Consider the following 27,929-nt stretch of genomic DNA (forward strand, 5'->3'; position numbering starts at 1 on the left):
GAAAAAATAATACAGTATAAACACTTAGAAAGTACAAATATGTAAAAAAATAAAATAGAAGTTACATATGATTCTGCTGTCTTTACAACCCTAAATAACAATTATTTACATTTTGGTAAATAGCTATTATTTATTTGCAGAGACCACCAAGCTTGTGTGTCTCAGTATCTGCATACGTATTCTTTTAAAAGGGGAGGGGAGGATCATGTTATATATATATATATATATATATATTTTTTTTTTTTTTTGCGATACGCAGGCCTCTCACTATTGTGGCCTCTCCCGTTGTGGAGCACGGGCTCCAGACACGCAGGCTCAGCGGCCATGGCTCACGGGCCCAGCTGCTCTGCAGCATGTGGGATCTTCCCGGACCGGGGCACGAACCCGTGTCCCCTGCATCAGCAGGCAGACTCTTAACCACTGCGCCACCAGGGAAGCCCCCATGTTATATATTTTAACGTACTTTTTTCACCTACAAATATAAATGGAACCTCTTTCCAAAGCAATATCTTTCTACAGCATCTTTTTTTTTAATCAACACTGTTAATGGACATTTAAGCTATTGTCTGTGTTTTCATATTATAAGCAATGATATAAAAACATTTTTCATCTCTCCCTTTCTCCCCTTTTTTATTTTTAAAAATAGTCACAGTCTTATTGAGTGCTTACCACATATTGTTCTGAGTGGTTTCCATGTATTCACTTATTTAATCCTCATAAAAATCCTATGATGTGTGTACTATTATCATCAGCATTTTGCAGATAAGAAAACTGAGGTATAGAGTAGTTAAGTGACTTTCTGAGGGTCATTGCTGCTAGTAAGTGGAGTAGCTGAATTTGAACTCGGTTGCCTGGCTCTAGAACTCAGGCTTTTAATCTTCATATCCATCAATTTTTATTTCTTTGGGATAAGTTTCTGGGAGAAAAGAAATCACTAGATCAGAAATTAACAATAAATTGTAATAGATCAATGGGCAGAAATGTATACATCTACCCAAGAGAGACCATCCTTATCCAAGTTTCCTGTGATCATATCAGGATTAAAAGTGGACAAGTTGGTCTTTCTATATAACATGGACTTCCCTGCTTGTTTGACAGGTCATTCTTCCCCCAGTAGCCTTTTTTGTAGCTGGCACATAGGTACTTATTTCTAGGCTGGAAAGGCAGGGGACTCCCCCTGTCTTGTTTTCGTAGATTGGTGTCCTTTCTCATGAGCCACAGAAAGCGACCAACTTCCAGGCAACATATCCATCCATCCATACGTCTATCCATCCATTTATTCATTCAAATTCCACTTTGCTTTCTGGTGAATTTGAAGTGACTTGTAAAGCTCCATATATTAAAGTGGAAAAGTATTAATAGGTAAGAATATAAATGGGAAAAATATAGATTGAAATTTAAATTGAAGAAAAATTAGAAAATTGATATAGAGGCCATAGAGTCTGCACATACTTTGTAATGTTGAGATGCAAATTTATGCTTAATCTTGGCAGTCATAAAAACAGGATGCCCAATCAGTGAAGTTATTGGCCATGACCTAGAGAATAAGGTATAACAATTCCATAGATAAAGATTTTCTTGGAACTTATCATGAAAGAAAAAAATTTGATGATTTGTCATAAATGAGTAGCCGTTTTCATATGACTGTTTTTCAGTGTCCCGTTGTATAAGCAGAATACATGAGGCCAAGACAATGCTCAGTGAACTTAGTAGTATCTTATTCCTTCTCTTCCTCTCCCTCTCTCCATATATATGTATGTATACGTATGTATATATACGTATGTGTGTATATGTATATAGTGGGAGAGTTTTTTTTTTTTTTTTGCGGTACGCGGGCCTCTCACTGTTGTGGCCTCTCCCGTTGCGGAGCACAGGCTCCGGACGCGCAGGCTCAGCGGCCATGGCTCACGGGCCCAGCCGCTCTGCAGCACGCGGGATCTTCCCAGACCGCGGCACGAACCCGTGTCCCCTGCATCGGCAGGCGGACTCTCAACCACTGCGCCACCAGGGAAGCCCAGTGGGACAGTTTTAATATGATTTTCTTCTATCACAAATTTTAATTCTAAATCAAGTACATAGTTTTTAGTTATTCTAGGTAACTTACTGCAAACTCTGAACATATGAACATAATTAGAGGAATTGGTCAGAATCCCCTCCACGTGCCCCAGTGGTGCTCACTTCAGGTCGAAGATGAATATACTATTACAGGGATCAGTGACATTCCAGGATGTGGCCGTGGACTTCACCCTGGAGGAGTGGCAGCTGCTGGGATATTCTCAGAGGAAGCTGTATTGGGATGTGATGCTGGAGAACTTTAGAAACCTCATCTCGGTGGGTAAGGACAACTTCCCTGTGTAACTCAGGATATACTAATAGTACCCTTCCTTTAAGACTTGAGAAACCTGTGAACATTCTGAAGCATTAGTAAGTTTGACCCTGAATTTTAGTGGTCAAAGAATCTTTTTCTTTGTTTTTGCTATTTCTGTTTGTTTATTTATGGCCGTGTTGGGTCTTCTTTGCTGCGTGCGGGCTTTCCATTTCTCTAGTGTGGCGAGCAGGGGCTTCTCTTCGTTGCGGTGCGTGGGCTTCTCATTGTGGTGGCTTCTCTTGTTGTGGAGCACGGGCTCTAGGCGCGTGGGCTTCAGTAGTTGTGGCACATGGGCTCAGTAGTTACGGCTGCGAGCTCTAGAGAGCAGGCTTGGTAGTTGTGGTGCACGGGCCTCGTTGCTTCTCGGCATGTGGGATCTTCCCGGACCGTGGCTCGAACCCTTGTCCCCTGCATTGGCAGGCGGATTCTTAACCACTGCGCCACCAGCTTAGTCCGGTCAAAGATTCATAATCCCCTTTGGGGATCAGGTAGTATGTTTAATGCTTCTGCCTCCCAAATGAAGAAGGGTCTTTTCTGTTCTAAAACATGTTATCTTCACAGGCCCTAAGACTCCAGGAGGCAAACCTAAATTGTGAGGTAGTCGTTTGTTCCTAGCACTTTGTCCCCAGTTCTGTGTTGTTTCCCATGAACAGGGTGTCCAGTCACCAAAACAAAAGTGATCTTCAAGGTGGAGCAAGGACAAGAGCCATGGATGGTGGAGGGAGAGAACCCACGTTGGCGCTCTCCAGGTGAGTCAGAGAAAGCAGGTAGATGGGAGTCTCTGGAACTGAGATCCCAGTTGGTGAGTGAGGGACAGGCACCTCTGAAATACTTTTCAGGAAGCACCTCTTAAAACCACACACCTTTGAAAGTGACTGGGTACACCTGACACAACATCCTCAGATCCCCAGGTGACACCTTCACTTCCACTCTTCCACATGGCCGCTCTTTCTGTTTCTCAGCTCTTGTGTGGGAGGATGTCCTTCCTCTCCGCTCTGGCTCCTCGCGCTGCCTGTTCCATCGAAGTGCTTGTTGGTTCTTTCAGTCCTTAGAATCTTCATTCTTCTTCCCTCCTCAACATGATGGCAGATCTTTCCATACATCTGTTTCTAATAATATAATCAGATTGTGTTTATTTGAGAAATAAGGAATGAGGTAAGAGTCCAAATTGTTACACTAATAAGGTTCTCCCTTGATGGAAGGCAATCTCAGAAACAGTGAAGAATTGCCTTCTCCTCCATTTTCCCTAACATCATTATATCAGTGGACTTAGCATTTGTAGGGTTTTGAGCAGTGATTGTTGTTTTGGACACGGTGTGGCACCGTAGTAACAGTAGTCAGAGTTAACTTTCTTAACCACACAGTATATAAAGGCAAAAGTTGGTAAGGCCTAGCAGTCTTATGGTTCAGATCCCCAGAAATAATGGAATCTGTATGTGTGGAAACCAAAATGTGAAATTTGAGTTAAAGAGTGTGGTGTCAGGGGCAAAGCAGAGTTTTGGAGGCTAGTACATCTGGAAGGTTGAAAGAGGTTATAAAAAAAATAGGATTATTTATCAGGAAAAATTCTTATCAAGTAGTAGAAATAACTGATGATAGAAGCAAAAGAATTGACATCTGGTCTCTTTTCAACGTTCTGCTGAGCCTCTGTGTTCCTGGGTATGTGTAGGCATTGGAGAATAAATCCTAGCTAGAAGTGGAGTTGGAGAACTTTCTACAAATAGTCCTCAACTGTGGCTTGGGTGGCTAGAGAGGATATAGGAAAGTGCCTATAGGAGTTAATGGCTTGACAGTTCTTTGGTGGTTGTGTGCAGGATGAGGAAGGAGAAGGAGAAGTGTGTGAAGGAGACTCGGGAGCATCCTAACAGGATAACTTAATTCTTAGATGTTGTAGATTTTGACTCTGGTCAAATTTCCCCAACCCAGTCTCGCTCTTCTCATTTCTCAGAATGCCTTTATCTCCTTGTTCCCCTGGTTACCCTCCTCATTCATTCCTCTGAAATGGCTCTCCCCATTCTCAGAGCTACTCTGCATCCTTGTTAAGAGCCCTTTTTAACTTTCTTTGTCACTGTTATAACATTACTTTGTACCTGTTTTACCATCTTTCACAGAATGGAAAGTCATATTTATAAATAGAAAAAACTACTTGTTCTCATTATTGTTTTCCAGAAGCCTCCATTTCAGCAGTTTCTTCTTAATGCCCAGGGCAGGACAAATACAGATCTCTTTTTCGTTTTGTAGTCCAGAATGGGAGACTAGACCTGAAACCAGAGACTTTTTGCATATGTGTGGTAGAAAAAAATGTATAATATGAAACTTACCCTCATTGGCAAACTTTTAAGTGTATAGTACAATATGGTTAACTGTATACACATTGGTGTACAGGGGATCTGTAGAACTTCCTCATCTTGCAGGACTGAAATTCTAAACCCATTGAACAACTCGCCATTTCCCACTCCTCCCTGCCCCTGGCAACCACTACTCTACTTTCTGCTTATATAGGTTTGACTATTTTAAATACCTTATGTAAGTGCTATCATGCAGTTTTTGTCCTTCTGTGACTAGCTGATTTCACTTAGCCTAATGTCCTTGAGGTTCATCCATGTTGTAGCATATGAAGGATTTCCTTCTTTTTTAAAGTATGTATATACCATATTTCCTTTATCCATTCATCTGTCAGTGGACATTTAGATTGTTTCCAACTCTTGGCTATTGCGAATAATGCTGCAGTGAGCACAGGAGTGCTAATATCTCTAGGAAATCCTGTTTTCAAGTTTTTTGATAAATACCCAGAAGTGGGATTGCTGGATCATATGGTGGTTCAATTTTTGATATTTTGAGGAAACTCCATACTGTTTTCCATAGTGGCTGTACCATTTTACATGCACACCAACAGTGTACCAGAATTCTAATTTCTCCACATTCTTGCCAACACTTGTTATTATTATTATTTTTTTAATAATGGACATCCTAACAGGTGTGAGGTGATATCTTATTGTGGTTTTGAATTGCAATTTCCTGATGATTAGTGATGTTGAGCATCTTTTCATATACCTGTTGACCATTTGTATGTCTCCTTTGGAGAAATGTCCATTAAAGTTCTTTGCCCGTTTTTTGCTATTGAGTTGTAAGGGTTCCTTATATATTTTGGATATTAACGACTTATCCAATATGTTTTTAAAATATTTTTTCCCATTCTGTAGGTTGCCTTTTCACTCTATTGTTTCCTTTTCTTGATGGAAACTTTTTAGTTTGCTGTAGTACCACTTGTCTATTTTTGCTCTTGTTGTCAGTGCTTTTGGTTCCCTATCCAAGAAATCATTGTGAGCACCAATATTCTGAAGTTTTCCCCTATCTTTTCTTCTAGGAGTTTTATAGTTTCAGATCTTATGTTTAAGTCTTTAATACATTTTGAGTTGATTCTTGTTTGTTGTGTAAGATTGGGGTCCAATTTCACTCTTTTACATGTGGGTATCTGGTTTTCCCAGCACTATTTGTTGAAGAAACTATTCTTTCCCCATTGTGTTGTCTTGGCACACTTCTTGAAGAACATATATGTGTGGGCTTACTTCTGGGATCTCTATTCTTTTCTGTTGGTCTATATGTCTGTCTTTATGCCAGTACCATAAAGTACAGTTTTGATTACTGTAACTTTGTGATGTGGTTTCAAGACAGGAAATGTGAGGCCTGCTGCATTTTTCTTTCTCAAGATTGTTTTGGCTCTTGGGAGTCCTTCATGGTTCCATATGAATTTTAGAATTGCTTTTCCTTTCTTTTTTTTTTTTTTTTTTTAGTTAATTAATTTATTTTTAAATTTATTTTTGGCTGCATTGGGTCTTTGTTGCTGTGCGAGCCCAGACAAGGGCTCGAACCCTTGTCCCCTGCATTGGCAGGTGAATTCTTCTTTTTTATATATATATAAATTTATTTATTTTATTTATTGATTTTTGGCTGCATTGGGTCTCCATTGCTGTGCACGGGCTTTCTCAAGTTGTGGCGAGCGGGGGCTACTCTTCGTTGCAGTGCGGGGGCTTCTTATTGGGGTGTCTCCTCTTGTTGCAGAGCATGGGCTCTAGGCACGTGGGCTTCAGTAGTTGTGGCACATGGGCTCAGTAGTTGTGGCTCGCAGGCTCCAGAGTGCAGGCTCAGTAATTGTGGCACACAGGCTTAGTTGCTCCGCAGCATGTGGGATCTTCCCAGACCAGGGTTTGAACCCATGTCCCCTGCGTTGGCAGGCGGATTCTTAACCATTGTGCCACCAGGGAAGTCCCGGCAGGATGATTCTTAACCATTGCACCACCAGGGAAGGCCCCTAGAATTGCTTTTTCAAATTCTGCAAAAAATTCCACTGGGCTTGCACTGAATCTGTAGATACATTTGGGTACATTTGGGACATTTTAACAATAGTCCATGAACACAGAAAATGGAAAATGTCTTTCCATTTATTTGTGTTTTCTTTAATCTCTTTCAGAAGTGTTTTGTAGTTGTCAGTGTACAGGTCTTTCATCTCCTTGGTTAAGTTTATTTTATTCTTTTTGATGCTATTGTAAATGGATTGTTTTCTTAATTTCCTTTTCAGATTGTTTGCTTTTAGGGTATAGAAAGACAACTGATTTTTGTATGTTGATTTTGTATCCTACAACTTTGGTGAATTTATTAGTTCTAACAGTTTTTTCATGGAATCTTTAGGGTTTTCTGAATACAAGATCATGTCATCAATGAACAGAGATTCTTTTACTTCTTCCTTCCCCATTTGGATGTTTTTTTTCTTTTTCTTACCTAATTGGTCTAGCTAGGACTTTAGTACTATGTTGACTAGAAGTGGTCAGAATAGGCATAGACTTTAAAACATAGACTTTAAAAATTTCTTTCTATTACATGATATTGGAAGGAGTAACTGAGAATGTTTCATTTTACTCCTTTTTAGAAGTTATCTGCTTACTTGATGATGAGCTAGAGGGACAGGAAGGAGAAGGAAGCAAAGACAGTTTTTTGAACCAAGGTATGTTCACCTTCAAGAAAACACTGACCAATGAGACAGTCCAAAATTGTAATCTGAATATAAATTTTATTTCTTCAAGAGAAAAACAGCATAAATGTGAATCAAATGGAAAGTGTTTGCAACCTAACTTATACTTTCTTAGTTATAATAAAAGTTATATCAGAGAAACTCTCATGAATACAAGGAATGTGGAAAAGCCTTCAAAAACAAGTTGTGTCTTATTAGACATGAAAAAAAGCACAGAAGGAAAAAAACCTTTGGGTGCAGTGAATGTGGGAAAGCCTTCCAAAAGAAGTCTCATCTCATTAGACATGAAAAAAAGCATACAAGAAAAAAATAACCTTTGAATGCAGTGACTGTGGGAAAGCCTTTAACAGTAAGGGACACCTTGCAGCTCATCAAAAAATTCATAGTGGAGAGAGACCCTTTGTGTGCAGTGATTGTGGGAAAGCTTTTACGCATAAAGCACAACTCGTGGTCCATCAGAGACTCCACACTGGAGAGAAGCCTTATGAATGTGGTCAATGTGGGAAATCATTCACCTGGAACTCTTCCTTTACTCAGCATGTGAAATCGCACACACCCGAGAACTCATTTGAATGTAAGGAGTGTGGGAAAAGCTTCAGGTACAGTTCATCCCTTTATAAACACTCCAGAATCCATACAGGCGAGAAACCGTACCGATGCAGAGAATGTGGCAAAGCCTTTGCAGACTCATCAGTGTTGGTCATGCATCAGAGAATTCATACAGGCGAGAAACCCCACGGGTGCACTGAATGTGGCAAAGCCTTCATCAAGAGATCACATCTCCTTAAACATTACTCAACTCACAGCAGAGCAACAAAATAAATGCAACACATGTGTGAAATCTTTTAACTAGAAGACACATCTTATTCTCCATCAAAGAAGTCATAAAAACAAGGGAGCTTTGTAAATGTGGGAAAACTTAAAATTAGCCTTTTACTGAAGCAGCAAAGAATTCATCATGAGAAAAACCCTATCAGTTGAATAAATGTGGAAAAGCATGTTCTGAAATTCATGTTCTGTAAGTGATATTACTAATTTTATTGAAAAGATTGCAGAAAATTTTGAGCTACAGACAACTTTACAGTAAAACTGAGGAAGTTGTGAAAAAATTGAATAATTAAGGCATCAGACTGACTATAATTGCATGTGTACACTGCCCCTGATTTATGATTTTTACACAATTTATACAAATGTCTGCATTGCTTAAGAAATTTGTATAACCATGGGTTTGAAATATATGCTATGCACATTATACAAAATTTTATCTGTTGTAACGATGGTTGCATAACATTGTGAACGTACTTAATGCCAATGAATTGTACACTTAAAAATGGTTTAGATAGTACATTTTATGTTCTGTATATTTTGATACAATAAAAAAATGTATAAATAAAACTTGAACCCCTTCTAAAATTATATCTATTAAGATCTCTGGGAAACACCATCATTGTCTCTTCAAAGCCTAAAATCACCGTAACCAGATTGCCAAATATAAATGAAATAATACAGTTTATTATGTAGGATGAAGGTCAGTGCTATGAACTTGATCTCTAACCATTTCGTGGCACTTATGAATAGTTACGGCAGTTGTTACTGAGCCTTCTTGAGCCTCCTCTTAAATAATAGTCAGGGACAGTTATGAAGTCGTCTGCTCTGCTCAGCTGAAGACATTGTGTAATATATTTTCTTCTCTGTGCACAATGTGTGTGTGTGCATGTGTGTGTATGTGCGTGTGTGTATTTAATCCTGATTAACCGGACACTGAAGAAAGAAAACAGCTGTGTTCTGTATTACTCTAAGCACTTAGTATAGGGAAAGAGGCATTTCTCCAGATAAATAGTCATAAATAAAATCCATCCTATTTTACTGGAGTGGCTACATAAGTAGGAGTGAACCTAAAGCAGTATATAACTGGGGTACTTAGTTTAGAAAAATTAGGTGTCATAATACTTTGTGAGACCTCTGGAAGGAAATTATTAAAATCAATATTATTGATTAAAATAAAATTAAATTTTCTATATTATTATTAAAATAAATTATTACCTTTTTGTTTAGGAAATCAATTCAGAGATATCTCAGGCTTGTTTGGAAATTTCCAGGTGACTACCATAGGTATCATATCAAGCTATATTGAAAAGTGTTTCTGCTTCCTTGAACTTCTTAGCAGTTCTTTTATAATTTGACATTACATAAATTCTGTGTATTCCCTTTAAAGACACATGAACTCACAATGATTTAAGTGAAAAGTCTGTATTTCACTTTAAGTGTTGCTTGCTAATATGAGTCTTTAAACCCTTTCTTCAGACTTGGTTGAAGCTTAGGTACTGCATTGAGCTTGAACCTATATTCACAAAATCAGGTTTTCTCTTGTAAGCATAAGTTTTGGGATTATATGTGTGAACTTGGAATTGTTTTTCCTCATTAACATTTTTGCAGGGTGATGATGACAAAGACGTGAATGAGAGTGATTTTCTGAATATCCATCAAATCTAAGTGAAGCCTTGTCTTACAGAGTTTTCATTCTGAGACTGTATGCTAATTAAACTTAGGTAGTCACACCAAATCACTTGGCAAACCACAGAAGTATATATGTAAATTAATTATAAACTCAGGGATCTTTTTTCAATTTTGACTGCCTTTTCTCTCACTTCCCTTTAAAGCTGTCACTTTGCCTTATTTAACATTTTCTCTTCCCCTCCTAGCTCTTTCTCAGCTCCTGACTTTAGCAGTAATGTTAGTATCTAAGCAAATGTAAAGTTTAAGGCAGCAAGAAGACAGACACCCTTGAAGGGTGGGAACTGCCTCATTGCTGCTAGAATGAGTATTTGGTATTATGATCTGAGCTCTGAATTAAATTATTTGTTCCCTTTCTTAATTAATAGAGTAAAATAATTAGCTAAGTATGAACCATAATGAAACAAAATTAAATAGGTGTTTAAAAAGTTGAAACAAAGAAAAAAATTTTTTCTTCTGTTTAAACCAAGTCATTGTCAGGCAATAAAACAAAATCATGAATCTCACTAATTCTAATGCATTTCATGGGTCTAGAGTTCACATTTGTGAGATGTGCAGAAAATCATGTCTAATGATAATCAAATATACAAATTATTTTTATGTAAAGTCAAGTGAATTTGAAGTTCTTTTAATAAAACATATATATTTTTATTGAATAAAATAGGATAAGGGGTACTAGACATTTACATATAATTGGAAGACTCTTATATCTGCCAAGACCCTGTTGTTGGTGATTGTTGTGATCACAAGTTATTGTAGTGTTTTACTTTCTTGAACATATTTAATATATTGCTCAATTTATCTTTCTTTTTTTTTTTTTTTTTTGTGGGGGGTGTGTGTGTGGCTTGTGGGATCTTAGTTCCCCGACCAGGGATCGAACCCATGCCCTCAGAAGTGAAAGTGCAGAGTCCTGACCACTGGACCACCAGGGAATTCCCTATCTTTTTTAAAAAGTTGAGATATAACTGACATGTAACATCATGTTTGCCTCAGGTGTACAACATGAGTCAATATTTGTATACATTGCAAAATGTTCTGCACAAGTCTAGTTAAAATCCATCACCACACACAGTTACTAAAATTTTTTTCTTGTGATGACAACTTTTAAGATCTACTCTCTCAGCAACTTTCAAATATGCAACACAGTATTATTAATTATTAACCATGCTGTGCATTACATCCCTATTACTTATTTTATAACTGAAAGTTTAAAGTTTGTACCTTTTGACCCCCTTCTCCCACTTTGCCCAGCCCCCACTCCCAGCCCTTGGCAGCCACCAATTTGTTCTCTGTAATCTGTGGGTTTGGGTTTTGTTTTGTTTATTTTACATATAAGTGAGATTACATGGTATTTGTCTTTCTCTGTCTGACTTATTTAACTTAGCAAAATGCCCTCCAGGTCTATCCATGTAGTTGCAAATGGCAGGATTTCCTTCTTTTTTATGGCTGAGTAATATTCCATTGTGTATATACCACATTTTCTTTATCCATTCATCCATCAATTGACACTTAGGTTACTTCCATGTCTTGGCTATCGTAAATAATGCTGCAAGAAAAAATTTCAAACAATAACTAATTATGTTTTCAAATAATATGTTTAACATGTTTTCTTTCAACCTCAGACATGTTTGTGGGCAAAGTACTTCTATATTTAAAGCTAGAGATATGACCATTTATCTGAAAAAACAACAATAAAAAGTTATTTTCTCACATTTCCAGACTTCTTTGACACCTGGACTCTAGTACTGGACACATAAAAATTGCTACATGGGGAGCTTTCTACCATTGACTTCATTCTTTTCCTGTATGACCTCAACCCCAGAACATGATTTTGGCAGGAAGAAAACCAAAATGTTATTTACACTCAGGTCAAATATGATCTCAAATCCCCAGAAGCCCATTTTTCTTCGTTGGAAGCCTGTGCCTTTGTCTAGTCCGAAATGTTTGAAAATAGTCATACATAATGTAAGCAGATTATCCTTTTTCACACCCACCTTCCCTCAAGAATGTTACACTTTGAGATATTTTTACTTTGACTTTTTTCCTTTTAACAGGAACACTGAAATATGCTATTTTTTCTCTGTTTAAGTGTTTATACACGGACATTAGGTTGATTTTTTTCCAGTTTGAAGATAGGTTTATTTTTTAATGCTTTTATAATACCTGCTTATTAATATATATATATATGTATATGTATATAGAAGGCCAAAAAACTCTCAACGAAAATATCACCTGAAATCTCATTTTCCTCAGAAACCATCATTAACATCAGCCACCCGAGAAGAGTAGGATGCAAGAAATATCGATGAACAAACAAGTTGTAAACAAGTTGGTAAAGCTGAGTTTATGTTGGGTGTAAGTAATTTAAATGATGACTGCTTTGGGAGAGGGCTAGAAATAAGGTAAAATGAATATTCTAGAGAATAAAGTTGGAAAAGTGGGAGGAATCAGGGCTAAAGTGTTATAAAATCCTTGATCTGGGAAAGGATAGAGATACTAACTTTATACCTTGTTGAATATGCATGTTAAAAATTGAAGGTTAACCACTGAAAGAAATAGACTAGGCCGTAAATCACTAGAGAGAAAAAGAGAGCTGTAATTCCAATAGAAAACAGGAAAGAAAAACCAAAGCAATGAAGGAAAGGCATGGTAAATGGAAAGCAAAAATAAAACAGCAGGAATGTGTCAAAGTATATCACTAATCACAATAAATGCAAATGGATTAAATCACCTTTCCTAAGGAATAATAACGTTCTTTTTTTTTTTTTTTTATAAATATGTCAGAAGCACCTTATAACTTACATTGCAAAAGGTAGATAATCAGGTGCTATCCCTAACCCCAAATCAAAAGAGCTGGTGCCTTTCTGGAGAAAGGAAGGAAGAAAGAAGATAAATTGGTGATATTGTCAAATTATTTCATGAACTAATACTATCTCTTATAAAAAATGTTTTCTTCATGGGGCTTCCCTGGTGGCGCAGTGGTTGAGAGTCCACCTGCCGATACAGGGGACACGGGTTCGTGCCCCGGTCTGGGAAGATCCCACATGCGGCGGAGCGGCTGGGCCCGTGAGCCATGGCCGCTGAGCCTGCGCGTCCGGAGCCTGTGCTCCGCAACGGGAGAGGCCACAGCGGTGAGAGGCCCGCGTATCGCAAAAAAAAAAAAAAATTTCTTCAAATAATTTTTTCAAGTCTAGAAATTAGCTAGGAAGGTAGTAAATGTGTTTAATCAGTATAACAGTTACTGCTTTCTTTTGGACAGAGATGGGATTTAGTCTGATTTTTGAGCAAGACGTTTCATAGAGCACAGCAGCAGTAGAAAGTATCTTTAAGATCAGAGCAGCTGTTTCTCTTGCATCAGGGTTCTCTGTCTTCATTATATTTTAATCAAGATGGTAAAAGAAATACTCTTCATTCCTCCTTCTTTTAACCAGAAAGGCCTTAAAAATCCATACTTTTTCAGAGACCACCAGATTGTTTTTTAAAATCCAGGTATAAACTGCATACAAGAAGACTGAAGCAGAATCATACAGAAAGGATGGAAAATAAAGGAATGGAACAAGATCCACTGAGCAAATAATAGAAAGCTGATACGTCCTTATTAATTGCTATAGATCAGGAGTTGGCAAACTTTTTCTGTAAAGGGCTAGATATTAAATATTTTAGGCTTTTGTGGGCAATACAGTCTGTTACAACTACTTTGCTATAGCATGAAAGCAGCCATAGACACGTAAACGAACGAGTGTGGTTGTGTTCTAATAAAACTATTTACAAAAACAGTGAGCAGGGGACTTCCCTGGCAGTCCAGTGGTCAAGACTCTATGCTTCCACTGCAAGGGGCACGGGTTCCATCCCTGATTGGGGAAATAAGATTCCTCATGCTGTGCAGTGCGGCCAAAAAAACAAAGAAAAAAACAGGCAGCAAACCAGAGCTGACCCCTGTTCTGACTGTATACTGATTATATAGCAGTGAGCAAAAAAAGGCATGATGCCAGCACTCGACTCAAACAACAATAATCAAACAAATATATAATAACCCCAGGTATTGATAAGTAAAACATTAAAAAAAAAACCAAACACCTGTCAGGTGATTGAATTCATAGGAAACTAAGGTGGAGTGGCCAAGGAAGTCCTCTGAGAAGAGGAGACTTTTAAATAGAGACCTGAATGCAGCAAAGGAGGGAGCCTTGGAAAGATTGTGCACGGGTCCAGAGGCAAGAGTGGGCCTGGCCTGTGGAGAATCAGCAAGAAGTCCAGTGTGGCTGGAGCAGAGCAGTGAAGGTGAGTTTTGTGCATTAGGTGCCAGATTATGTGAGATTTCCTTCTGAATGTGATGGGAAGGTTTTGAAGATTTTGAACATTTTTAGCAGAAGAGTAGTATAGTCTGGTTTATTTTTGGAAAGTTCTGTGTGTGGGAAATGGATAGTAGAGATGGCAACAGGGCAAATAGGGAGACCAGTTAAGAGGCAATTGCCTTGGAGTCCAGACCACAGAGAATGGTGTTTTAGTAGTGGAGGTGCTCTTCTAGGGGCTGGAATGTGTCAACTTTGGAAGCAATGTGTTGAAAAGGGCAGAGCCACTGTCAGTCTGGGTCACTGCTATGGTCTGAACGTTTGTGTCCCACCGCCCCCAAATTCATATGTTGAAAACCTAATAACCAAGGTGATAGTAGTAGAAGGTGTGGACTTTGGGAATGGATTAGGTCATAAGGGTAGAGCCCTCATGACTGGGATTAATGCCTTTTTAAAAGAGGCCCCACACACATACCACTGGAACACGCACCCACCCACATCCCTTCCTTCACATGCACAAACAGACTGCAGGAAATAAAAAGAAGGGAAGCTGTTACACAGCCAAAGAGGCTTAAAGGACAAAAGCAACGTAAGGACTGTTTACATCCTGATTCAAATACACCAACTGTAAAAAGCCATCTTTGGATACAACCTGAGAAATCTGAATGTGGATGGAAAGTTAGATGATATTAAGGAATAAGTATTCATTTGTGTAGGTATGATAATAGTGGTTATGGCTTTAATAAATAAGTACTTAGTGATGCAAACTATAGTAATTACAGGCAAAATGACATGATGATTTCTGGTCCTGATTTAAAATTCTGCAGGAAAATAACACACATTTCCCCTTAAATCCCTGTAATTATAACAAGATTGCCAAAATGTTGATAACTATCAAAGCTGGTTCATGGGTACATGGAGTTCATTACACTATTCTTTTTTGTGAAGTTTGAAAATGTCTGCGATGAAAAATGTTTTCATTGTTCAGTTATTGATTGGAACTGAATTTAGGAGTTAACGTGGGCACAGCTGCCATCTTTATAATATTGGTACTTTCCATTGTGAATATGGTATGTCAGTGCACTTATTTATGTTTCCTTAAAAAGAAAAAGAGGCCCCACAGAGCTTACTAGCCCCTTCCACCATGTAAGGAGGAGTCTGCCACCTTGAAGAGGGCCCTCACCCGACCATGCTGGCATCCTGATCTCAGACTTCCAGCCCCCAGAACTGTGAGAAATAAATTTCTCTTGTTTATAAGCCTCCTAGTCTGTGGTATTTTTTTATAGCAGCCAGAATGGACTAAGACAGTCGCTGATGACCACACAGAAAAGAGCTACCCACCAACATGGACCAGCTGCCCAGACTGTGAAATGAGGAAGAGACAGACTTCTATTTTCCTGAGCCAGTACACTGTAAGATCTATTTGTTATAGCAGTTTAGTCTATTATAACTAATACACGGGTTGGCATTGAAGTAGTTTAAGGAGACTAATGACCAGGTTACTATTTTTTTGAAGGATAACTTAGGCAAGCTGAGTGGCACATTGATTGCAGAAAGCAAGGCCATTGAGTAGAATACTGCAGTAGGCCACATAAGGAATGATGAAGGCCTGAACCAAGACTGTGGTACCGGGAGCTAGAAACTATTATATTTAAAAGATAATTTGGCGGAGGTAATGAACAGGTTTTTTTTCATTGACACATAAGTTATGACTGAAAGGTAAATAAACTGGTCAGGGTTTGGTGAATCAAACTACCCCTCAGTGGTGGAAATGTAAATCAACATAACTTTTTGGACCATTAGTTCATAATGTACATTAAAAGTCTTAAAATGTCATACCGTTTACTTATTTTTTTATTTACTTAATAAATTTATTTATTATTTTTAGCTGCCTTGGGTCTTCGTTGCTGTGCGCAGGCTTTCTCTAGTTGTGGTGAGCGGGAGCTACTCTTCGTTGTGGTGCACGGGCTTCTCATTGTGGTGGCTTCTCTTGTTGCGGAGCATGGGCTCTAGGTGTGCAGGCTTCAGTAGTTGTGGCATGCAGGCTCAGTAGTTGTAGCTCACAGGCTCTAGAGCACAGGCTCAGTAGTCGTGGCGCACGGGCTTAGTTGCTCCTCGGCATGTGAGATCTTCCTGGACCAGGGACTGAACCCGTGTCCCCTGCATTGGCAGGCAGATTCTTAACCACTGCGCCACGAGGGAAGTCCCTGTCATACCATTTAAATGAGCAATTCCATTTCTATGAATTTGTCCTAAGCAAATGATTAGAAATTTAGTAAATGACTTCAGTACAAAGATGTTTATCATTGTGTTATTTACATTTGCAAAGGTTAGTGTAGTACTAAACCAACCCCCCAATCTACTTAGTGGCTTGTAAGTACAAAGATTTGTTTCTCAGCCATCATACCTGCCCAGGCTGGATAGGCTGGGGCCTCAGCTCCATGTTGCCCCACTCTGGAACCATTTTAAATGTATTTGTTATCTGCTGCTGCATAGCAAATTACTCCAGAACTTAGTGGCTTAAAACAAGAAACATTTATTTTGTCGCAATTTCTGTGGGTCAGGAATCTGGGCGTAGCTTCACTGGATCCTCTGGCGTTTAAGACTGCAATCGGGAATTCCCTGGCGGTCCAGTGGTTAGGACTCTACGCTTTCACCGCCGAGGGCTCGGGTTCAATCTCTGGTTGGGGAACTAAAATCCTGTAAGCCATGCTGCATGGCCTAGATAAATAAATAAACTTCATTAAACACACAAAAAGACTGCAGTCAAGGTGTCTGCTGGGGCTACAGTCATCTCAAGCCTCAACAGGGGAAGGACGTGCTTCCAAGTTCACTTATGTGATGATTGGCAGGCCTCAGAAAATCCATTTCCAAACTTAACTCATGTGGCTGCTGGCAGGCCTCAGGTCCTACCAGGCGGGATACATCAGCTCTTTACCACACAGCCCTCTGCAGGTACCACGTGGACATCTCACAGCAAAGCAGCTGGCTGCTCTTAAAGTGGTTAAGGGAGCAGTGGAGGGTAAAGAGGCCAAGCGTGATGGAAGCCAGAGTCTTTTTGTAACCTAATCTTGGAAGTGATATCCCATCGCTTTTGTCATATTCTATTCATTAGAAGCAAGTCACCAGGTTCAGTGCACATTCAAGGAGAGGGGATTATGAGGGCTTGAATACCAGGAGAAGGGGATCATTGGGGGCCATTTTAGAGGCTGCTTGCCACAATGAACGTTACAATTTCCGGGGCAGAGGGAAAAGAAACATGACAATTTGTGCGCTGGCTCTTAAGAGGTTCCTTTTGGAGGTGGCACACATTACTTCTACTTGTATTTTGCAGCCAAACAAGTTACATTGTCACCACTAACTTCCAAGGGATGGGAAATTGCAATCCTACCATGTACTGGAAAGAAGAGGGAACCCAGAATATTTGTGAATAGGGCTGACTACCATAGCTACAGGTTCAACAATGGGAGAATAGTTTAAATTTTTTTTTTTTTTTTTTTTTTTTTTTGCGGTACGCGGGCCTCTCACCTCTGCGGCCTCTCCCGCCACGGAGCACAGACTCCGGACGCACAGGCCCAGCGGCCGTGGCCCACGGGCCCAGCCGCTCCGCGCCATGTGGGATCCTCCCGGACAGAGGCACGAACCCGCATCCCCTGCATCGGCAGGCGGACTCCCAACCACTGCGCCACGAGGGAAGCCCTAGTTTAAAATTTTGATACAACCATGTGCAGGATGTTATGTAACTCTAACAGATGTTAAGTGGGATTTGCCCTTTAGCCTAGGATAGAAACTAGGATTTACAGGTGAGGCATCAAGTACCCCACATTGTAAAAAGAGGCACAAATAATTGGGGGTCAGACAACTTCTCTGCTTCCAGGACTTAAAGGGTGACCAAACCGACTTTTCCATCCTCAACCATCTTCTCAGACCTGCCCCATAACCCCTACAACCTCATGTAACCAGAAGATTGGTCAGAGGGTGGGGATGGGAGTCAGCAGAGTCATGAGTCAGCCCTGACAGAGACTGCCCTGGCATTTCTCTACAAAAATCAAGTGAGTGAGATAGGCTGGGACCTGGGACCCAGGACACTTTACTGGAGTGCTTGCACCTGGACAAACGTCTCCTTGAGCAACAAAGTACAAAGAAACTGTAAGGGACTAAAAATAACTGCATGCATGCGCAGTTGGGGCAAATTATGAACAGTAAGATACAAAAAGGCCAAAAACCAGCTACCACTCCTGAGGTGCTGAGAGCAAAAGCAGGGCACTGCCCATGCCCCCTGCGCTCAGCACCACCAGGGGGTGGGCAGATTACCTCCGCCACCCCTCCTGCCGACCCCCCCATCTGCCCCCAGCCTCAGCCCCTTCCTCCAGTAGCGAGCAAGGGAATCTTTCACTTGTTTTCCCTCCCTCATGCTGCAGCACGAGTCTCAATAAAGCCTTGCCTGATTTTCTCATCTGACCTCTTATCCATTTCTATTAATTAAAGAGCCCAAGGACCCGAGTCGGTACCATGAAGAGGGTTGCAAGAGATTCCCCCATGTAGATTGGGGCTGCTTGCAAGGAGTGAAGCCCGTATAGAAACAGCAGGGCAGAGGGGCCGCCAAGAGGACACCATATTGAGTACATTAGCCGGGGATAGGGGACGGACGCAGAGGATAGGAAGATGTCACACTGGGCCAGGCCTCCCCGTCCGAGAACCGTGCGGGAGGGCGGGCCGCACTGAGGGGTCCCTCCCCACCCTGCCTTAGAACACCTGCCTGCCCAGAGGTGCATATGAGGTGACATTCTGGAAAGGACCACTGGCCAAATGAGAGATGCCAGTCTCTTTCCCCTTCTCAGCCCCCAACCCCAAGAAACTGAAACTGAGTCCCCCTAAAAACACATTCCTCTGCTGAGTTTATGATTTATCTCTCTATCCAAAATGTTATTCCCTCTTTTGTCCAACACCTGGGTCCCCTCATGATTGAGGAGTAGCAAAGAAAAGGGGCGATTGAAACTGAGCAGGACCCCGTGGGGCCCTCCCAAGCACGAAAGCCTTTCTGTGTCCCCCATTTTTTGTTTGTAGGAAAAAGGTTGCAGCCTCTTAGACCTTCCCTGAGTTCCAAAGGGCAGATTCAAACAGTTACTAATAAGGGGAGTGAGGGAATACAGAAACAATAATGCAGCTTGTATCTCTTAGTTGTACAGGAACTAAGGTCTCCACTCAGGTAGAGGATGGTAACTTTATGCTAAGCATAAGCACATAGACCCCAAACTGGTTGGAACCAGAAGGCTGATGACTGAGATTCCTGGAACACCTCCCACCAACCAATCAGAGGAAGGTCACACACTCTGCAAGCACCCCCTTCCCCCCCCCACGAAAGTTTGCGTATAAACACTCTTCCTCCAAGTCATCAGGGATCGCAGGTCTTTTGATCATGAGCCACCCTGTTGCCCTGCTCTCCTTGCTCAGCCCTGTTTTCTTGGCTCCAAACCCTGGTCTCACTGGGCATTGACTGGGCACATGAACTTGGGTTTGACAACAAAGCCAGGCTCCCAAGCGTGAGGGGGAGAAGTCCCAGCGCGCAGTCTCACCCAGCCTGCACACCCTCCCCTCCCCACTCAAACCTCCGTAGTAGGTCGCAAGCTTCTACATGGCACTGCCAGTGTAGGATCCCAAGAACTGAAACTAAAAAGTGGCGTTTCTAGCCCTTGGCAAGGCTGAAGGAGAACCCTCCACACGCCACATCCAGGGGAACTGGCGATGGAGACAGCGGCGGGAGAGACCGAGGCGGCGCGCCGCGGGGTCTTGTGGGAGACGCCGGGCTCTCTCCGCGCAGGCGCAGTACAGCCTCAGCGGGCTTGGCCCCGGGCCGGGAAACCAGAGACCCGGGACCCGGCTTGAGCCAGGTGAGTCTGGCGGCTCTTGGCAGCGGCAGGAGCTACTTCCGGCAAGACTGGGGTTCAGGGGGGCACTCAGGTTCAAAGGGAAGATAGATATCAGAGGGCCAGAGTAGGGGTGGGTTTGAGGGACTTGAAGCCCCAAGTCTGGGGCCCCGGGAGCGATGGTCCCCGAAGGAGTGTGTCACCCGCGATTTGGCTGTGGAGGGTCAGATCCTACCAGGTTCTCTAAAGCAGGCACAGTCACCGGCTCTGCTCACCGCAGACAGGAGCGTTCGTGGAACCCCCCCTCCCCCCCGCCCCGTGGCTCCAGGATCCCCTTCTCCTTCAGACTCCAGCCTTGGCTTAGCCCCCTGTGCCCCGCTGCTCCCGGCTGTGGGCGCCCCCAGGTCGGGGCTACGATCGCAGCATATCGGCGGGGCGGGTCAGCCGCATATCTCCCCCAGAGCAGTGTGTGCGGGCGCTTCCACCCTCTGATGTCTCGGGTTTCTCCTTCAAGTGTTTGGCCGCCGGCTTTGCTGTCCCGGTGGCCAGAGGTTCCTAGCCGGAGTTCCTCCGTATGTATCCTGGGAGACGCTTAGTGTAACTTTGAGCCCGGCTGGATTTCCGACTGTGGCACTCTTGCTGTTCTTGAGCCCACAGGAACAAGCCATGCTGGTAGGAAAGAAGACCACAACTCCTCAGGCAGCTGGACCCCATCTTGAGAGGATACACCTGTGACCTGAGGCTTCCTGCCAAAACTACTAGCCAAGACCAGGGTCTGGAGGAGGAAGTGGTTCTGGAGCTGCTGGGGCTGTGGACGTTCCTCAGCAAGGCTTGGGTCAGGTGACACCTTCAGAGAACAGGGAGAGACCGTGGACTTAGAATAGACTGTTTCCCATCTCTTACCTGAGGTGGCGAACAGTCTGTAGTGTGGAGAGGAGAAGGCAGCGTAGGGCAGGCTGGTTGAGGGAATGGTTCAGGCGAGGCTGGCCACTCTGGGGGCTGCAAGGCAGGCTTGTCTCATGGCTCCTTTCTTTTCCAGCTTTTCCTCCTTAACTCCTTGACCTTGCTGAGGAAGAAGAGATGACCAGTTCCCAGGTGAGATGCATATTTCCGTTCTCGGTCCCGGTATACATACTCTTGAAGAAAAGGAGAAGGAAACACATTTTGGATGTGCTGGATATGCTCAACATTGACTTTTTCTTTTGATACTCACAACAGTTGTGAGAAGTGGACATTATTTCCATTTTGCAGATGTAGCAGCTGGCTCAGTGAGGTTTAGAGACCTGTCAAGTTCACCAAGCTATGAAATGGTGGAGCCAGATTTGTCTTTAGGCCCATTGCCTATGCTGTACATGTTGTCAGTGGACAAGTCTTCTCATCCAGGGACTGAGCCTGAATTGTGCACACCTTGAGGGCTGGGCCTAATTGGTGAAATGAAGGACTCTGAAAGGAATGCACTTTCTTGCCTGGTGCCCTTCTTTAGGTTAGGTCTCTTCTCTCCCTAACATGTTGCTCATTCATTTATCTACTTCATCATGGCTGCTCTGTGCTCATTTATTTGTAAGAGCAAAACAAACTGACTTAGATACAATTCTTACTTCAACGTGTGTGGTTTCTTTGGGGGAGATTAATATGTACATGTATAAAATAGTGATTATTACTCACATATACAATGAGTAATATGAAAAGAAGCCACTCTTAAGTGTCAGTTTGAAGACTGCACTCAGTGATAACAGTGCTAGAGGAGGGGAAAAAATCAGTGTGCACTGGAGTGATTGAGGAAGACTGAAGGAGGTGAGCTAGAGAAGATTTGAGTACTACAGGTTTCCTCCGCTATCTGAAAGTTGGGTGTTCCTATGAAACCTTTCCGAAGCCAAAATGGTGGAAAGAATCAATTACTTTAGGACGCATCTTGCTAATGGACGCACAAAATAAATCGAGATAAAGCACAGATGCTCACAGACACAGTTCAAAGCTATGGAAGCTTGATGCTGAGTGAAGTTCCTGGGGAAGAAGTTTGGCAGTGCCACTCTAGCAGCCCTGGGTATGTGCTGCCTCTGTAATGACTCTTTACAAAACAAGTGCTGAATGTTTTTTTTGATTTTTGTTTTTCTTCATGAAAGTGAAAATGCTTTTCAGATTTCTTTCTGTTAGCGAAAACAGGTGCTAATGTAGGTCTTAATGTAGGTCTTTCATGAAAACGAAGTGGCAGATAGCAAGGATACCTGTATATGAACTTCTATACCTCTTTCAAGTCTTTACTGTTTTTTGTTGTTTATAATTGCCTTATGGCCTAGTTTATGATCAATTTTTACAGTGTTTCATGTTTGCTTGAGTAGAATGTATATTCTCTAAAGGTAAGTGGGTAGGTACCAACTTTTTTTTTTTTTTTTTTTTTGCGGTACGTGGGCCTCTCACTGTTGTGGCCTCTCCCGTTGTGGAGCACAGGCTTCGGACACGCAGGCTCAGCGGCCATGGCTCACGGGCCCAGCCGCTCCGCGGCATGTGGGATCTTCCCGGACCGGGGCACGAACCCGTGTCCCCTGCATCAGCAGGCGGACTCTCAACCACTGTGCCACCAGGGAAGCCCCTCAACTTTTTTTTTTTTTAGACCTTCTGCTGGCACAATTCATTCTCATTTTAGGGAGGTTAGTCTTTATTCCATTAAGACCTTCAATTTATTGGATGTGGACAACCTACATTAAGGAGGGTAATCTGCTTTACTCAGAGTCCACCCATTTAAATGTTCATCTCATCTAAAAAACCCTCACAGGAACATCCAGAATAATGTTTGACCAAATATCTAGGCAATGTGGCCCAGCCAAATTGACATATAAAATTAACCTTCATATCACCTTCTAACCTACTATATAGTATACTTATGTATTATGTTTCTTCCCTGTCACATACTGATAGAATGTAAGCTAGTTCCACCGGGGCAGTGTTTGTCTGTTTTATTCACTAATGTATCCCCAGAGTCAGGAACAATATCTGATGCATTGTAGGTACAATAAATATCTATTGAATAAATCTTTATCATCCTTATCCTCCTTACCTTCATCCAATGTCAGATGGTTACTTTTGGAAAAAACAAAACTTAAACCCCCATCTATTACTCCTCGTATGTAGTGCTCTTTCCATATCCATAACGGAACACTTATCTTCAGAAATATCTTGAAGCCTCAGGATTCTCCCAAATAAAGTGAGTGTATTTATTCATTGACCAGGGTTTGTGTTCTTTAAAATCCAAGGATGACCCTTGGGCTGGGCTATGGGTGTTCTTTTTCTTCTACCAGAGAGGGTCTGAGGGCTTTTCGTCAGCATGGTAAAGGAGCATCTCAACTTTCTTGTTACCAACAGAAATCTGGTGCTAAGCAGCCTAGGTCATAGATAATAATGTTAATTGGAAATTACTTAACAGCATTTTCCCCTAATTTTTATTTTATTTATTTTTTAATTTTTTTTTTTTTTTTTTTTTTTTTTTGCCGTACACGGGTCTCTTACTGCTGTGGCCTCTCCCGCTGCGGAGCACAGGCTCCGGACGTGCAGGGTCAGCGGCCATGGCTCACAGGCCCAGCTGCTCCGCTGCATGTGGGATCTTCCCGGACTGGGGCACGAACCCGTGTCCCCTGCATCGGCAGGCGGACTCTCAACCACTGCGCCACCAGAGAAGCCCATCCCCTAATTTTTAATACTTCTATACAATTTTTAAAACTGTCTATAGGTGTCCATAAGATCTGACTTGTTTAAAATTTTTGTATCTTTATTGATTTATTTTTGTTTGCTTGACCCATCAAGAATTGAGAAAAAAAAGTGTGTGGAATCTCTTTGAGTAGTAGATATGTCAATTTCTCTCTGTAGTACTTCCATTTAAAAAAAATATATTACTTTGAGGATGTTTTATGAGGTACATACAAGTTGAGTTGTTATATCTTCATGGAGAATTAAAGTTTTTATCCCTATGTAGTGACCTTTTATATCACTTTGTGTCTAGAAATCTATTTTGTTCAACATTAGTATAGCTATTCCTGCTTTCTTTTGTTTATTATTTACCTGGTTTACCTTTTTCCATCATTTCAACCTTTTCAGGGCCTTATGCTTTAGGTATATCTCTCATTAACTGCTTATAGCTCAATTCTGTCTCCTCCCCCCTCAATCTGATAATCAGCACCTTTTTAACTAGCAAGTTTAGTCTGTTTGCATTTAGTGTAGTTATTGATATATTTGATGTGTTTGTACTGTCTTGCACTTTAATTTTATTTGTCCATTTTTCCTGTATTTTCCCCTCCTTTCTTTTTTTGGTTTGTTTTTTAAGTGGAGAGGGTTTTTTCTTTTTTTTCTTTTTCCTCTTTACATGTTTGAAATTTATAACTTATATCCATTCGTTTGGTGGTTACCCTTGACATTTTATCGTGCATACTTGCAAGCCTAGGTTTAAACAATATGTTAACCTCTTTCAGAATAATGCAAGGACTTAGGAACTACTGATCACATCCCCCATTGACTTAAAAGCTATTGTTTTCTGCATTTTATTTATTTTTTATTTTTTTGGACTTGCTGAGCAGCTTGCAGGATCTTAGTTCCCCGACCAGGGATCGAACCTGTGCCCCCTGCATTGGAAGTGCAGAGCCCTAACCACTGGACCGCCAGGGAAGTCCCTGTTTTTTGCGTTTTAATTCTGTCCTCTTAATAAATTAGATATTATTAGAATTATTATTTTATACAGACAATGTTTGTTTGGATTTACATATATGTTTATCATTTATTTGCTTGCCATTCTTTCTTCTGTCTCAGCCTTTCCTTCTGGGATCACTTTTCTTTTTCCTGAAATACATTCTTCCTAGAAGTTCCTTTTTAATGCATCTTTAGACATTCCATTTGTTATTTTTTTCACAACTGCATGTTATTTTCAGATAATTTCTTTGCTTTATCATCTTATAATTGCATCTTTTATTTTTTCAAATAATTCATGTATTGCTGTTCTGGTTCTGTATCTGATAGTTTAAATATCTGTAGTTGTTGGTAGTGTAAATCTGTTTTATGCTCACTCTCCCCTTTGATGAGTTTAATTATGAGCTCATTGATTGATCTTTATTTGAGTCCTATGGGAAATTTTTCTCCAGAGGAAATATGCTTCTGTTTCTGCCAGAGCTTAGAGGATGGTACTAACATGGGATGGTCCCAGTTCCTCAGAGGTCCCAGGTCAGGCTAAGCTTCCCACCCTGCAGCTGGCATAAGGTTCCATATACCACAGCAGCGCTGCTATTGGCATCTCTGCAGGGCAACCCGTCCTTTCCAACTGCCTGCCACTCTGCTCTCAGCTCACTGGGTTGTTTTGTCTTATTTTTCCTTTTCAGTTGTGGGGAAAGGAGTAGTCCTTTTTCTTTGTTTCCAGTTAGGTGAAATTCCTGATTTTTGTGACATGATATTATTGACCTGTAAATCTTATAAATATTTGTAGCATCTGGTTTACTATTTTTCAACTTAACTAGTAATCCAAGAAATGTTATAATATAATGAAATGGCATTTTTGCCACCTATCAAATTGTCAGAGATGTGTTTTTTAAAAACACTTACTGGTAAAACCAGGACACTCAAATACTTTTAAACTAAATGTCATCTTGCTACAAACTTTTTGGAGGGCTTTGGAAATATGTGTCAGAAGTCTTTACCTAACAAACCTAACAAAAGTCTTTTAGCTAACAATTCTACTTTTAGGAATTTACCCTGAGAAAAAGAGTGGATAAGTGCATATAATTTAAATACAATGATATAACTTGCAGTATCATTATGGTAATGAAAAGTGGTAAGTAACTTTAGTGTCCAATATAGGGACATTTTGTTGTTGTTGTTTTTTGTTTGTTTGTTTGTTTTTTGCGGTACGCGGGCCTCTCACTGTTGTGGCCTCTCCTGTTGAGGAGCACAGGCTCCGGACGCAGGCTCAGCGGCCATGGCTCACGGGCCCAGCCACTCCGCGGCATGTGGGATCTTCCCGGACCGGGGCACGAACCCGTATCCCCTGCATCGGCAGGCGGACTCTCAACCACTGCGCCACTAGGGAAGCCCCTGTTGTTTTGTTTTTAATATTTATTTATTTATTTGGCTGTGTTGGATCTTAGTTGTGGCACACGGGATCTTTCGTTGCAATGCGTGGGCTCTTTGCTGTGACGTGCGGGCTCCTCTCTAGTTGTGGCATGCAGGTTTTCTCTTTAGTTGTGGCTCTCTAGTTGAGGCCCACGAGCTCAGTAGTTGTGACACATGGGCTTAGTTGCTTCTCTGACTAGGGATCGAACCCGCATCCCCTGCATTGGAAGGCAGATTCTTTACCACTGGGCCACCAGGGAAGTCCTGGGAGATTGTTAAATTACGATATAACCATGAGAAGAGCCACTATATAGCCATTAACAAGGTATAAAAGAGTATTTACTAATAGGGGAAAATGTTCATGATATTTTAATTGAAAAATGTTTTAAAAAGTTGTAAAGAATATCCCCAAGTTTTAAAACTTACATATATATGCCAAAATGTAAATAGTAGTTATTTGGGGGCAATATGATTATATATTTTGTATTTTTTTTTGTAGTTTTCTCTTATCTTCCATAATAGCACTTTTGTTATCAGAAAAAAATAGCAAATGAAATGTGATTCTCATTGCGAGAGTGGGAGGGAGGGGGTTATTTGAAATGTGTGTTCTTTTATCATCAAGTTTTCTTTCCATAGATGAATGTTAATTATGTCAGTACATACCCTAGGAAAAAGTTATAATTTGTGTCTAGCCTAGACATACAAGCCAGCACTTTGTCAAACTAGTGGGCTAGATTAGACACTCAAAGTTGCCACTGCATTTTTTATATTATATAAAAAGAATATGCACTGTTTAGAAAAAATCCTCAGCCAAGTGAATAAATAGTACAGCCATACTGCAGACATTTTACAAAAAGGAATATGAAGAAGAACCAAAAATGTATTTCTTTACATGAGATCAAATAGATCATAGGCTTAATTTATATCTGCAGCTAATTTATGTGTGCCTGTACTACTTACTCACCATGTGTAGGATCGTTATAGATGTGAGACGTTGCAACACTGCAAGTGATTTTTCAGCACAATCTGTAGTGATACAGCCTTAAATACACTTGATGTTGCTTCTTTAATAGCTGAAATAAAACCTAGGGTTGGGCATTAAAAACTGTGGTTTTAGGCATTTATAATGACACATTTCTACTGTATTTAAGAATAAATTTTTAAAAATGGCAAAATTTAATTGACGTGATCATTCACTATTCATATCTGGTTAAATTTGTAAAACAGACTCCTTTACAAATATTTTCAATCTCCCGATATTTAAGACCAAGTCAAAATATTATCATTGCATATTGATAATCTGTTATTCTCATCTGGGTTTATGTTTTGTCTGTTTATTTCACTACCTAGACCAATGTCCTTTAAAAGTGTTTTTAGGGACTTCCCTGGTGGTCCAGTGATTAAGAACCCATGCTTCCAGTGCAGGGAGCGCGGGTTCAATCCCTGGCTGGGGAACTGAGATCCCGCATGCCGCATGGTGCAGCCAAAAAAAAAAAGTGTTTTTCAATTAGAATTTGATTTATTTTATTAAATGCTATTTTGCCATCCTGTGAGATGGTCATATGGATTTTCCTTTTTTACTTGTTATGATTATGTATGTTAATAGATTTTCTAATGCCAGCTGTTATCAGGCTAAATTCTTAGGGTCAAATAAACAAAACATTAGCAGTGTCTCTTTATTCAAGACCAACTTGAATATTTCACTTTTACAGCCAGTTCCTAAAAGCTTCTCATAATTAAGAATTGAAAATTAGTACTACAGTGTGAACATGCCTAAT

The 27,929-nt window shown here is 40.9% G+C and overlaps 1 protein-coding gene and 1 pseudogene across 4 annotated transcripts in view; both read left to right on the forward strand.

The window, feature by feature from the left end:
- The first annotated feature begins 2,190 nt into the window (after positions 1-2,190).
- Positions 2,191-8,796, forward strand: LOC132434797 (zinc finger protein 684-like; annotated as a pseudogene).
- An 11,233-nt stretch (positions 8,797-20,029) lies between these two features.
- Positions 20,030-27,929, forward strand: part of LOC132430917 (zinc finger protein 239-like) — a 48,678-nt gene continuing 40,778 nt past the window's right edge. Inside the window, exons 1-2 of one of the 4 annotated variants that reach the window (XR_011246588.1) lie at positions 20,030-20,091; positions 21,107-21,162. The gene's annotated coding sequence lies outside the window, so the exon portion shown is untranslated. The remainder of the gene's footprint in view (positions 20,092-21,106; positions 21,163-27,929) is intronic. The other 3 variants (XR_009520591.1, XM_069540997.1, XM_069540996.1) reach the window with 3 other exon arrangements.

The sequence above is a fragment of the Delphinus delphis genome, chromosome 1 (assembly GCF_949987515.2).
Source record: "Delphinus delphis chromosome 1, mDelDel1.2, whole genome shotgun sequence".
Taxonomy (NCBI): Eukaryota; Metazoa; Chordata; class Mammalia; order Artiodactyla; family Delphinidae; genus Delphinus; species Delphinus delphis.